A 15,053-nucleotide genomic window follows, 5' to 3' on the forward strand; every position below is an offset into this window, starting at 1 on the left:
GCCACTCCCTCCCACAGCATATTGTGCGTGCACACGCGCTCGCTCTGTGTGTGTGTGATCCTGGTGCATACAACTGCCTAAGAATGATGAAACTGAATGCACTGGAAATGATGGAATTACACACACACACACACAAGGGGAATCAGCATGATGTGCAAGAGAATGACTCATTCAGCATAAAACTTGTATAATTCTTGCCTATTGCAACTGTACTGGAAAAATGCCAATCCTATTTGGAGGTGGTGCCTGCTCCATAATTCTGAGACAATCAACCAAGTATCGTGTTTGGATTCCAACAGAAACAATTCTGGTGAAAATGGGTGCATATTATCTAACTGATCTAATCTAAACTTGCTATTCTGCGAAGACCTCTGCAATATAAGTTATGCTTGGGAAGTGGGCTAAATGCTCTGCAGTCACTGTTTCCTTCACTGCACATCTGCTATTATATCAACACTGGAACAGTACAGTTTGCATCAACAGTACAGCAAATGACGTGCTATCTCACCTTACTATCAGCCTCTATCCCGAAGACCTGCCTTGTTTTACAATGAGCTATAGAAAGCAGTTGCTGTTTCAGCAGCAACAGCAGTGATGACTCAGTACCTAAGAAAATCTGAATTTAATAGCAATGCTGAAACAACAGGAATACTTTCTTCCTATAGTTGCAGTAAGTAGAACCTTTGTGTGGAATCTTGTGTGTTACTATTGTTTAATATAATCAATGGTGCTCTGAGAAATCATGTAAAACCAATTCAGCAAATAGTTAAGAAAGGCTGTGCAAATTCCTTTCTTGCAGGAAATTCTAGTTAGACATCTATCTGATATAGAGATATAGTATATTCTATCAAGTAGATTTAGGTGACTGTTCAAAATCCTTTCTGATCTTCTACACATTTGGAAGATCAGAAAAAAATAACTCTGACAATTGTTAATTTTTGCCTTTGCAATTTATGAACAAGTTAGATTAGGGACTAACTACAAGAAGTTTAACAAGGAATCAAATAGACTCAAACGAAAGAGTTAATGTCTAAGAAAGTAGTATGTAGAGTAAGACATTTACAATGCTGAACTGACACCTTTCTCCATAACTTTTCACACAATCTATAACAAATGTCATTCAGAAAAAATAGAAAGGTAATCTCTTTGTGCCTCCCTCCAACACAGACACACACATTTTCAGATATTACCACCCTGGGGATTATTTTCTTCATTTATTGTGACTGAAACAAAGCAAATCAAGCTTCTTGCTAAGGTTGTATGAGAACATGTTATAATCACTAGTTTTGCATTCTCATAATGAATTAGGAATTTCTGGTAACTGTTCATTTCAAGAGAACTACAGAGTCAACTTGACTGAAAAGAAAAACAAGCAATTGTCAGTGCTCCAATATGAAATAAAATTCTCCAACACTGTCTACACATGCAAAGTGCTGGGGGGAAAATGACTCTAGTGAACAGACAGCTCCAAGAGAATATGCTCACAATTCTTGGTGGGAGTAAAACTGCTGTGTAACCGAGCATGGCAGATTAAGGCAGTAGCCCTAGAATGAGACTAGCAGGGCAGCAGCCAGAAATGGAAAGTGCCAGGAGCACAATGGAAGGGATCAAGGTCTTGGGAAACGAGACTGTGGATGATGAAAGCCCACTGTGCTGCCCCTGATGTGGGCCCTGGTGACATGGAGCTGCCTCCAGCTAAGCCACAAGCACCCTGGGGAATCAGGATAGATAAAATGCATTCATTCTTTCATTCATGTAAACCTGGTGTTCAAAATCTAAATCAGATATGCGATTAAAAAAATGCTAACTTCCCTCAAAACTTGAAAAAGAAACAGAATTCCAACTAAATCTCATCAGAAAGATGCTAAACCTACTACACTCACATCCTCATAAAAATCAAGCTACCTATCAATGCAACATGGGCATTCATTTCTGTTCATCTCCATCTCATAGAAATCATCTGAAGGACTGTCTCCACCCAAATATACCTATCTAGCCCTTAAGATCAGCTCACAAGGCGCTTCTGTGAGAACCATCCCTCAGGGAAATAAGAGGGGTGGCAAAAAGGTGAAGGGCCTTTTCTACTGCTGCCCCCATCTCTGGAACTCCCTCCCTAGGGAAATTTTCCTGGCACCATCTTTGTTTTCTTTTCGGCACCAGGCAAAGACATAACTTTTAAAGAAATTATTTGATATCTAAGTTCTTTGTGAGTGCTGATGGACTTTTATTGGTTTTATTATACTGAACTGTTTTATGTCTTATGATTTTTCTCTTTGAACAGTTTTATGTTGTTTTATTGTGTGTGCCACCTTGGGAGACCGTTCTGGCAGTTAAAGGCAGCATATAAATATATGAATGAATGAACAAACAAACAAACAGAAATGGCTCTGACTAGCCTCACTAAAGTTTTTTTTTTCTTGCAAGTTCTGAACTTCTTTCCGCTTCTCTGACTAAAGTCACACATGCAAAATAACAGGTTAAGTAAGATTGTTGTTTTGTGCTTATGTGGTGGAGGAGTAGGCCAAGCAAGGCAAAGGATTCAGCCAGAAAGACAATATATCAATGTGGATAAAAATAGTAAATGAACACAAACTTGGATTAAAAAGGTTTTGTTTATGGCTGTTTGTTTCTTTGCTGCTTTGCATTTTGTGAGGGCAAACTCAGAATGAAGAGGAAAGCAGCAAATCAAGGAAAGAAACCAATATGACAACATTGCCCAGTTGGCACCTTCCTGTGTTTCTGTGCTAAGGCTGCAGTCCTATACCCTGCTTACTTCCCTTACTTCTTTAATCTCATTAAACTCAGTGGAAAATACTAATAAGGAGACATGCACAGGATCACGCTGTTAATCTCAAATTGTCATGAGTGTTGGTTCGACAAGGGATCTTATGTGGTAATATTTTAATCATTTTCTCTGTAAGTAAAAACGGAAGTAATGCTTTTAAGATAAAGGTTAAAAAGTACAGGTCAAAAGGAGGATGTAATGCTTTGGCCAATAGACAGAGCTTAGATATCCATAGGAGAGCTGCAAGTCTCAGCCCCAACCTCAGAAACTCACTGCAAGATCAGACCTGGGTCTCCAGCAGCAGGATATGCTCCTCCACCTGTGTAGTCACCAGGGAAAGAACCACATCACCTGTGGCTCCAGGAGTAGAAGATTGATCCTGGAGCTTGAGGTCTGTGTGATCTCCTTAGTCTATTCTCTTTGAGTTTTGCAGGGCAGGAGGAACTGGAAGCAGCCTTTGATAGGATGTCTGTCATCCTCTAAATGTGGACAGTTATGGGCAACCACATTGGATCACGCTGCCCATTTAAATATGCTGGACAGGACCTTCTAGAAGCACCCAAACAAGGTATTGTTGAGCAGAGACTGCAAACTGGGTTGGACATATTTTTTTGTTAAAAGAGAGGATTTTTTTTTTCAGATTTCTACATGCATATTGTTTTGAAAGGGTGGGTAGCCCCAGGTAGCCTTTCAAAGGTGCCACTGAAAGACTTTGAAAGGGCAGTGTGTCATGGTCTATCCTAGGTCTGCAAAAGCCATCTCAGGTGATCTCAAAAGGAGGGGAAACAAAGGTGAGCAATGCTCATTGAGTGGTGGGCAGGTGAAGTGTGGATCACCAAAATCTCCAAAACCAAATAATAGGGAGGGAAATTGCAACAAGCCCAAAAGGGCTCCCAGCACTGGCAGGGAATGATTAGGGTCCTGCAGGCTGCTCCCATGTGCTGCTGAGGTAACACTTGGCTTCAAAGCCAGCTTCAGGGATTCAGTGAATTTTTACGGCACTAACAAGCAGTGGCAAGCCTAGAAGGTCTCACAGCAGTAACAGAGAGAGAGAAGCCTTTGACAGCTACCTCCAAGTGCCGCTTAGGCAACAGCAGCAAGGGGGTTTTGCTGCTCCTGCCAAGTGATTCTGTAGTAGCATGCCCTCGTGCACAATGCAATGGACCACCACGTGAAACAAGATCTAGGGTAATCAAGAGGGCTTTTAAGCCAAACTTAAACCACCCAAACAAATCCATTGCAGGTTTACATGACATGAAACACCTTGGTCTTTAAGCTACAGGGAGTAGCTTAAAGTTGTGTGAATCTAGTCATAGAGACATTGGGTTGAAGGAAGGCCTCTTACTTAATTTACTGTCCAGAAACTTTTTATTAAGGGCTAATTCACATTTTTGAAGACATAACAATAGGAAGATTGCTTAAAACACAAAATGTGACCTATATAAACCAAATCAGTATGTAACACTATCTTACGGCTTGTGAATCACCACCAGAAACCAAATGGAGAGCACTGAGCAATACCATTAGTGGCCAGTGTAACCATATAATGGAACCAAACAGAGGGGAGGCAATTTGTGGTTTAATCCTAGACAAGTCTGCCCAGGACTTAGCATGAGAAGTCATCCTATTGAACCAATTGGAAATATTGACTCCTGTGCTATTCGATTTAATATATACTGAAGTGGAAGATTTCCAAAAGGAGCCGACACTTGACTTCAAATGAGGAAACGTCTCTGAAATTAGGGAAATGGTCAAAAGGAAGTTGAATAGAGGAGGTACGATACTTAAATCCCTTCAAAAGGCTTGGGGATTACCCTAAGCCACAATAATAGAAGCTCAGATAGTAGGCACACACAGGTTAGGAAAGGTAGCACCAAGTCCAAGACGTCACCAACATGGTAAATAAGCAATGTCAGGGGAGCTATGAGAGAGAAGGAGGCTTCCTTCCTTTAGAAAATGGGAGTCAGCCTATGTGAGGAAAACAAAAGAGATCACAAGCATGCACAAGGGATATGCAAGCAGACAATAAGAGACTGAATAAATGGTAAATTCTCCCAATGGAAGGATGCCAACAGTGAGGCCTTGCAGGCAGTTGTACAGGGACTAAGGATTTTCCACTTATTCATACATGATCTGGAATTAGAAGCAAGCAGTGAAGTGGCCAAGTTTGCTGATGACACCAAACTATTTAGGGTGGTTAAAATGGAAAGCGATTATGAGATGCTCCAAAAGGATATTTTCTAACTGGGAGAATGAGCATCAAAACAGCAAATGAAGTTTAATGTAAGCAAATACAAAATAATGCATTTTGGGTAAAAAAATATCCCACCTGTAAATGCAAACTGATGGCATCTAAGTGAGTAGTGACTGACCAAAGAAAAGATCTTGGGTAGACAGCTCTATAAAAATGTCACAGCACTGTGTGGCTGCTGTGAAAAAGGTAAGAAGGCACACTAAGGAGAGGAATTGAAAAGAAATCTGTTCGTATTGCTCTTAAACAAATTTATAGCACAACCTCACTTACAGCAAGTTTTGGTCACAACACCTAAGCAAGGAAATTATACCTAAGCAAGGATATTATACAGCTGGAAAAATGCAGAAAAGAGTAAGTAAAATGAACCAAGTGCTGAAGCAAGTCCTCTGTGAGCAAAAGTTTTAATATCTAGCATTGCTTAGCTTAGAAAAAAGTTAATATGGGAAACACAGAATTACGTACAGTGTGGAAAAAAATCGATAGGAGACATTTTTCTTCTTCATAATACCAGAACCCAGAATCATCCCATGAAGCTGATTGGTGGGCAATTTGGGACAGAAAAATGAAGTCCTTTTTCTCACAATGCATACATAAGCTATGGAATTCATTTCCACAAGCTGGCCACCAATTTAGAAGGCTTTAAAAGGTATCAGCCAAATTCATGGAGGAGGAGACTATCTACTAGTCCTGCTATGTATATGCTACTTCCAGATTAAAGGCAACAAGCATGCCTGCCTACACCAGTTGCTGGGAAGAATGGGCAGGGGAGTTGCTGTCACACTCCTGTCCTGCTTGTGAGTTACCCATTTGTCTACTGTGTGAATAGAATGCTACTCTAGAAGTGATCAGACCTGGTCTCCAAAACATTTTTTTTTCATATCTCCAACACAATAACAGTTCTCCCTAACCAGTCTGTACAGATTGCACTAAGAATTCTGAGTAAGCTTCTGTGTAAATGGGTTTCCACATTTTTTGATACTATGAAATTACATATTCATTTCTTGTCCACAGAAAATCACTTCCAAGTGCTTTATGGCTTCCATGGTTGAAGACATTTTTCTGATCATAGGAAACCATGCCACTTACTTTGTCTTGAACAATCCCATCCCTGCCAGTAATTTTAGAGTCTCCATCTCCATCAGTTTCTATACTACTCAACAGCTGAAGTTTTTTCCATCACAGTGCCTTTGATGTAAATATGATTTCCCCCTTGCAAATATTTTAATAGTGAAAACTTATGCTTCTCAAGTATAATAAATACTTTGAGACCTTTCCCCATTCTTGCATTAGCCTTTATGTGTGTTTTATTACAAACAAATGCATATACCAACTCTGAGTAATCTATTTTGACAGAAATGCTTCTAGGCAGTTATACAAGGTTAGGATGGGCCAGACTACACTGTTCACAAATGAAATAGAAAAACAAAAATAATAGCCCTTTGTATTGCTGATGTCAGCTTACAAAAATGTTATTCCCACCCTGTAAAGTGCAACTGTTTTGTAGAAGGTTATAAATGTTAAACACTTCCTCAGTAACTTGGTTTTGGATGTTTGCCTTCCCTTTTCAACAATTTTAGCAGATCTTTTAGGTACATATTTTCATTTTTTTCTGTTTATGATTATGATAAAAACAGCTGCTGGTTTTCCACCAATTACTTAAGCACAAGTTCAGAAAGACCCCTTCTTAGTGTTTTCTAGAAAAGTGTCCCCTGAGATCTCAGTCTGGAATAATACCAAGTATCACTGCTCTTAGTCAATGCACTTTTGACAATTACGAAACAGAGTGACAGTCCTACTCCTATACCTGGCTTGCCCAGATAGGATTGCTCTGAAATCCTAAAGCACAATGCTTTATGGCATGGATGTGGAACCTCTTTCAGCCCGAGGGCTGGATTTAATTTTGGAAAAGCTCTGAGGGGCAGGATTGCAGTGGTGAGTGAGGCCAAGGTTAAGGGGAGACGGCAAAATATAAGCCTCTTTAAGCCCTTACTGCTAGTAACAAAGCCTTAGGAAGGGCATTTCAGCCTTCTAGAATAGGGAAATAACTGCACAAAAGCCAGGGGAACACAAAATGATTGCTGGCTGGGGAAAAGGGTCCAAGTAAAAGGTGTGAGCAACTGGCCGGCCTCACTTGGCCCATGGAAGTGAGGTTGCCTAGCCCAGCTGTTTAGAATATTATGCTATCCAAGCTATACATCTATGCTGACATTCCAGCAGAAGACTAGAACTACTTAGATGCTGATAGAACTGCACACAGTTGAAAGCATAGTGGAAGAGCAGCTGAAATTACTCAGAACCCTATCCTCACTTATAGGTCAGTTCTGCTCCCCAAGAGGATAATCTAATAATGTACCTGCAGAAGTGACAATGGAAGAACCCATATGACTGCCCTCTGCCTTTGTCCCCCACACCAAGCTCCAGGGCAGAATATCATTCTGACCAATGCTATAGGCTATTGTAGCACATCATCACAGATCTCAAGCGTCACATGGCACTGCACCACTCTGATTTTAATTTGGAGCAAGGACAGAAAATGATCATCCCTTAAGATGTTGTCAGACTGTATCCCTCATCACAGATTGTGCTGGCTACACACTGAAGTCCATGAACACTGGGAGAGCAAAGCCATGAGTGATTTTACTCACGGAAAGGGAGGATGGTGTAATTATACCTTCTTTGTGGCAATGTCTTCATGACTTTCCTTTTTGCTCTGTTCCTAGGATCATGAACATTTTGAATTTTCTCCAAAGACTCCAGTTGATCAGAATGTGCAGAAGTGCATCTGAACCTCTTTTAGGGTTAAAGGAGTTTTGACAGCTAGCTTTGAAGGGGCTGTCACTGGCTGACAAACTGAAGATCACCATCTCCAGGAAAAGAAAGGCTAAAACATCAGCAATTAAAAAAGGGGCTTGTGATCACAGCAGCAGGGAACAGACAAATTAGTGCTTTCAAGAGTTCCCTGGGCTACCTATAGGACAACCAACAGAGAAGGAAGGGCAGACCAACCCCTGGTGCACCCAGTTGTCTGTCAGGCACACAGGGGTTGTTTATACAACTAACCCATTGTGAATTCTTGTCAAGGGTAGGTTAGTTTGAAGTGCAGACTTAGCCTGTATCTTAAACCGTCAAACTTTACCATAACCACTACATGTTTATGCCACACTTATTATGCTATATCTTACAGTAGGCTTGGAGGCAACATAGAATATTAATAAAGTCTAAAAATACAAAGTGTAAAAATCAATGCAGATAAGTATCTTCATTGATTTCTACCTTCTGCATTTGAGTTTTACTGATATTGGTTTGGATCCAACAAAAGTTTCCCACGAATGAAAGGTCTTTGGATCTATTACAGTTTAATCACTGGCTAGGCAGGGAAGAGGCAACATTTGCAGGTTCCTCTTTCCCTTGGATTCTGCACAATCTGCCTAAGAGAAGTGGCACCAAAGGCTACAGAGGGACAGAGAAATCAGCAGAACTCATCTTCTCCACTTTTCACCAGTGAACACATTCTAAGCAGGACTCAGCTCAGGGATGCCCCCAAAGCTTGAATTAAAAATTCAAGATCCTTTCTAGGTAAATTGCAAGAGGGCCAAGGAGGGTAAGCAATCCAGAAAACTTTGCTTTCAAGCATGAACAGGATTGCAACTCCCTCTGAACTCCTGCTTTTGAATTAACATGCACAGGATCTGTCAACACACCTCATTGTGATTATTAAGCATTTGCTGCACATTTGAGACCTTTCTCACTCTGATATAGCTCAATACCGTATGCTCTTAAACTACAGCATTATGACTTAACATTTTTCCCTTTTCTGTATCTCTACCAAGAGATGCAAATTTCAGTTCTACATCAGCTGTACTTGCCTTGACAAGCATGAATCAGACTGAATACAGAGAAGTGGGAAGTGAGAACAGCTGAGTCTGCAGAAAGCATTACCTTTTCTGAAGAACTATATTCACATACATTTTATTTGCTCTTTAAAAGATCTTTAATTGCTACCAATCCACATGATAGGTAGGGAATGAAGAAAAGTGGATTCTTAAAAAGAAAAGAAAAAATTGGAAGTAATAGTTGAACCACAGTCTTCCTTTTTTATAGTTTATTCCAGACTTCCCAGAACTGGTACCCTCAGAAATATTTGACTATGATTCCTATCACTCAGTTGGCCATTGGCTTTTTTGCTGGAAAAGAAAGGAGTCTCAGCCCAGGGCAACCGGAGGGCTGATTGGCTAATTTTCGGAAAACATTATGCTATACTCACTTGAGACTTTCTCTGCCTCTAACTGCTGCAGGTAGGCACCCTGGTTTGCTTCTGGACCTGGCACTAATTTAGCTGTTGAGCTGATGTCTACAGCCAAGAAAGCTTTCTTGCAGTTCCATCTTATTCATATCCAAGAGACAACAGGACTCCACATATAATTAATTGAAGCAAGTCCCTATTAGCTTCCATTACCAAACCAGAATGTTTACAGCATGCAAGCTACAGCCTAATGCATGATATGGCATGGTTTCACCTGATAAAAATTTTAAGACACTTTTTTGCATCTCATGCTCAGAGAAGCAATTTTAAGAATGCTCCACATTTAAATTCATTCATAATGACTTCTCTAAATCAGGAATAGGCAGGATGCAACCCATATCACACATAATTTAGTGCCACAGCAGCAGGGGAAAGTGCTATGACAGCTTCCCTTTAAAACAAGGCATGTGCTCCCTACACTTTATTTTAAAAGGAAATTACTCAGGTTCTTCCCCCTGCTAAATTTGAGCAGCAGGTGTCTGGGGGAGGGAAACAGGCTCCCAAACTGGCCCTGGAGGTTGCCCACCCTTTATCTAAATTGTTACAGTAATCTGCATCATCCTGGCTGATGTAGGTACTCAAAATAATTAGCATGATACAGAACATTTCACAAATTTACAATAATTGTCAATTGCAAAATTCAGTGTAAATATCTGTCTGGGTGATTTGACCATTGCTTTGCAAATCAGAAATACCAGAGCAATATGAAGATTTTATACATCTTTTGAGGAGTTTAAATACAGTTAGAAGTGCACTAGTGAATGTGCATGTGATTATTTTTTGAACTAAAATTAAGTAAATTAATTACTGTGTTAAAGCACACATAAGATTCTCAGTAATACTTATGAATCTGTAAGTATCAAATATTATTATGCTGCTTTAAGAAACCAATGGTCATCTTTTAGCTCTTCTGCTTATCTTCAAAGAAAAGGATGTATCTCTGTTCTTTATTTCTAAACTGTGCCTTGCCACTAAGAATGACTACCAGATGTAACCTGAACATCCTGTCATGGATGCAGCATGAAAGAGAACAAGGCAGGTTCAGCTTTTCCTCCATTCCAGAACTTCGACTGGAAGGCTTGGTTTTTCTCTTGCTCACTGCCAGGGCTAAAGTGGGGTGAAGGGAGCCTGACCCCAAGACTACTAATAACAATAAATATTGAGGGGTGATGGAAAGAATGAGACAGCTAAGGCAAACAAACTGTATTTCTGAGGTAAAATTTCTGCTGGTAATCAATACTATGAGAGCACAGGATAATTTAATTTACTATGCCACTGAATTTTTACCCACTCTCCTAAGGCTGGTAATCATTTGGATACATGGTAAGTAGAAATTGTACCCCAGTGCATGATGAAGGAAAAGCAGAACAAATATTTGTGGGAAAAGCTGATAATGCCGATACTAGGCTCTCTTTCAAAGTTAAACTGGATGGCATTTGGCTTTTGCAATGAAAGCAATAGAGCTTTGAGGGATGTGATTTAGCGTGATGTCAGTTTACCTAATGATGTTAGAAGACTCTTGTGAAGTAGGTGTGGAATGTGAATATTTTCATCAGTGGCAAAACAATTCAGGCAAAGTTCTATCTGAAGAATTTTACAATATAGCACAGAGCAGCCTGAGAAATTAAGATAAGTGGGGTATATTTCTGACTGAACATGTTTAGTATTGAGTGTAAATGAAATGCAAACATATCAAATCGAACACGCATCCTACTACAAACTTATACTAAGGTTTTCTTGTTTATACAGGAGTCCTGTATTCAATTTGTGCAGGGCTCCTTCACAAAATATTCTTGTCCTGGCTGAACTCTTCCTCCAACCCACAATGTGTCCAGTAAAAACAGAAGGCAGGACTTTGCTGTTTGTTTCTTGCTGTTTTGTTAATCTACAGAAACTTTTCCTTTTACACCCTGCCCCCAAAGCAATGGCTCCTCGTGAGTATAAGACATCTCATGCTGTATACACTTATAAAATGCATTCACTAGAACAGCCCCATACAAGGATTATGAGATCACTCCACGGACGTTATGAACACCCGTGTCTCTTCAAAAGTAGAACCACTCATTATCAGAGTCAATTCCCACTGGGTTTATGGAACTTTTTTCTAGTTAATATGCCTGAGATTGCAGGTCTGATCAGTTAATTGAGATAGCAAAAGCCCTTAGGTTTAATTTTCTCTGTCCTGGGCCCAATTTCTGCACAGAAATCCACTTTTTTTTTTTTTTTTTTTTTTTTTGACAGATTTACTTTTTTTTTTTTTTTTTTTGCATTTCTGGCAGCTTTAATAATTTTTCTTCACTGGCACTGAATTTTACCTTTCTTTTTGTGAAGCAAAGAAATGGTATTGTGTAGTACTAAAGGAGCGGGGAAGTGGGGATGGGGAAAGAAAGAGTGGGAGTAAGCTCCACCTACCTATCAAGGGCCACACTGGAAAGCAAGACATTGTTCCAAAGAGATTCCAAATGATGAATGGCTGCCCTGTTTGTGCATGCCTTCATCGCCAGGGTTCCTTTCTCTCCGAGTCTTTCCTGCAGTATTCAATGCCAACCTGGAAAGTGCTAAGCAGTGCTCAAATCTTAGTATCTCAATTGTTTGGTTCTGCTTAGCTGTCCCAAAATATTAATGAGAGTGACAACTTGGCTTTCTACACTTCTCCTTTCAGATTTTTCTACAGATGCGTACTTTGTGTGACTTAACATTAATAATGCTGAACATACAAGATGTAAATTCCTTGGTTAGGAAGGCTTATGAAGACAGTATTTTGACTTCAGTGCAAAATGAAATCAGGGCACTATACAGTGATGCCTCTATTGGAAGGAAGAAATAGGTAGGAGTTCTAGAAAATCCAGCACAAGCCCATACAGGTGCACTGGAAGTCCCACTAAGTTGATAGACTTGGTCCCAGAATGCACCCTCAGTGTGAGTATGCTTCTACATTTACCATTATGCAATGTTGTCCTCAGAGGAAGAATGCATTTCATTGCATTGCTACAAATGCTTGCAATAATTAGAAACAGAAAACAACAAAAGTACTTGCCTATAAATATCTACTCTGCTTTGTTACTTTGCAATATGTGCAAATCTTAGTAGCATTACATCTTGAATTGAGTCCTTCAATCAATTCTCATTTTGAAAGAGATTACCAGACATATTAATGGAAAGTAATACTTTTAAAAGAGTAGTTTGAGGACAGAATCCTATACCTACTTCCCTGGGAATAAGTCTCATTGGATCCAATTATTACTTCTGAGTAGACATGCATAGAATTGCACTTAAAAGGGCACACAATGTGAGACAAGTTAGAAGCAGATCACAGGACAGGAAGGCAGACTACCAGGTGAACATGTACCTTTACATTTTGCTCTACTTGCAGTAAGGTGGAGTTTCTTTCCCCTCTATCAGGGTTACTGCAATAGAATCTATGCCTGAAGGGTCAAAAGATATGGTGGCACATTTCCTTAAATTCAGAGTAGCAATGGACCTGCTACTAGAGAGGTTTCCATAGAGGAAGTGAAAGAGGAAGAAAGGGAATGCTTGTCAGATGGAATACAGGTGACACAAACATTGTAGGAAAGTTGAACTATGATTATAAATCTACCTCCCTATATTGTCAGTGACTCAAAAATATGATACAGGTGCATTTAAAACAGCATTCCTGAACATATACCTTCCTTTATTTATTGTACTGTGTGTATGTGTGGAACTCCTGTATTCCTGTCTTTCATTCATACACTTTCATTCATTCACTCTGTCCAAGTCAGAGGTGCTCATTAAGAGGTGTTTTAATGGTATATAAAGAATCCAAACCTTTGAATATCTAAATTAAAGCTAGGCTCAAGTCCACACAAGAAAGATTAAACAGTGTCATACTATGTATGGTTATTCAAAATATATTAATTTAAACAGGCCTTAGTCCTAGGTAAATGTATATGGATAACAGCCTTACTTCTCCCCTTAGAGAGTTTTATTGGCCTCTGTTCATACAGTCAGGCTTGTTAAAACAGTGGTAAAATATAAATTCTCTCCGCTACCTAGTTTATATCTATGATTTTGATTGCAACTACTATAGAATTGATGAATAGAATACTGTTCATAATTACAAAGGGCAAGTGCACTAATAGGGTAGACTTATTGGGCTTGCTCATGAAAGTGGTTGGATTGGCTCACAGATGTTTTTCATAGACAGATAAAGCAAATTTGGCCCTCTTCCATGAACCTACAGGCATTGCAAACCTATCCATATTTATTTCCAAAGATTCATGCATAAAATTGATTTGCAAAAATGTGCAAAACTGTGGAACTCCTGTTCTGGCTAAATTTAGGCAGTACATTTACAGGACAATCCTATGCATGTCTACTCAGGAGTAAAGCCCACTGAATTCATTGGAACTTGCTTTAAGCTGGGTGTCATACAATTCACACATGACACAAGCAGGCGTAAGAGGATTGTTTTCTGTTTTTGGTATCAAGGGTGAAATGGTCAGTCCAAAAGCATGGTTAGCAGAGAGTAAGTCCTGTGAACCACAACAAGACTTGCTTTAGGTAGCCATGAGTAGGATTGTGCTATAAATGTGCATGGCTCGTTGTAAGTTACACCGCAATCTTGCCCTTTGTGGTGAACTCATTACCCACCCCCCAATAAAAGACAAGAACTTAACCTTGGGCCTCTCAAAATAAACTTCAAATTTGCTGAACTTCACGGCGGGTAACTCTCCTCGTTTTGCTCTTGGAGCATGCTGGGCAGACAGGAGTGAGCGAAGAATCAAGACGGAGCCCAGTTAACTCCTTGCATTCTTCGTATCGTCCACGGCACTACCGGGCTCAAGTGGCTGACTAGCCGGATCCTGAGCCGAAGTGGCACGGATCTCCCACCTATCTCCCGGGCCAGGACTCACTCCTCGCTACAATCTCATGCAAGGCATGTTTTCTCCTAAGCAAGCTCAACCGGGCTTTTTCTCAACTGCAAAGCATCATTGGTAGCGCTCTGCCAGTCTCTCAGTTCCCTATTCCACGGCACGAAGGCTTGAACTGGGACGCGAACCCACCGCCGCAGCCACCACCGACCAATCCCTCGCGTGTCCTCAAGCAAGAGAAAGTATCTCTGGCCGTCTGCAGAGCGCGCTGACCCGGTGCCGAAAAGGCCCCGCCGTCCCCCGCGCGTCTGCAGAAGCGACCCTTCCTTTCCCCAAACCTCGACCCTCCAGCGCAGGGCCGAGCAAAGTTTCCGCATAACTGGCGGGGCCGTCCACGCCTGGGTGGAAAAAAAGTGGCGGCGCAGGCGGCGTCCTCCCACCGCCGCTCCTCGTCCTTACCTCTCCTCCAGCCTGGCGTTGCGCAGCGTTACTCACTCCATGGCGGCAAGAGGTCGAGCCGCTGGAGTGAGGGAAGCCGCCGCCGGGTGCCCCGCCGCCGCCCGTGGTCAGGCACCCATGCTGGGCGGGCGAGCTTCTGGTCCCTGGGCGCCGAAGGATGCTCCGCGGGACGGGCAGCTGGGCGCCTGGACGGATGTGAGAGGCAGGGGCCGCGCGGAGCGCCGAAGGGCTTTTGCAGGCGCCGGAGCTCCGCCAGAGGGAGGAGACCACAACGTCACCGGGGAAGGCGGCTGGGGAAGGGAGAAGGGCGAGCAGCCCCTGAGTCCCACCTCCTCCCCTTCGGTGTTGCGCTTCGCCCAAGGCGCGACGCTCCGAAGTTCGGCTCGCCTTTGAAACTTA

At 41.3% G+C, this 15,053-nt stretch overlaps 1 protein-coding gene across 1 annotated transcript in view; it reads right to left on the minus strand.

Annotated features, from left to right (window-relative positions):
• The window catches only part of DSE (dermatan sulfate epimerase), a 42,601-nt gene extending 27,754 nt beyond the window's left edge, over positions 1-14,847 (minus strand). Inside the window, exon 1 of the mRNA XM_044426098.1 lies at positions 14,655-14,847. The gene's annotated coding sequence lies outside the window, so the exon portion shown is untranslated. The remainder of the gene's footprint in view (positions 1-14,654) is intronic.
• Between the last annotated feature and the right edge of the window lie 206 nt (positions 14,848-15,053).

The sequence above is a fragment of the Varanus komodoensis genome, unplaced genomic scaffold (genome assembly GCF_004798865.1).
Source record: "Varanus komodoensis strain SLA01 unplaced genomic scaffold, ASM479886v1 scaffold1, whole genome shotgun sequence".
Taxonomy (NCBI): domain Eukaryota; kingdom Metazoa; phylum Chordata; class Lepidosauria; order Squamata; family Varanidae; genus Varanus; species Varanus komodoensis.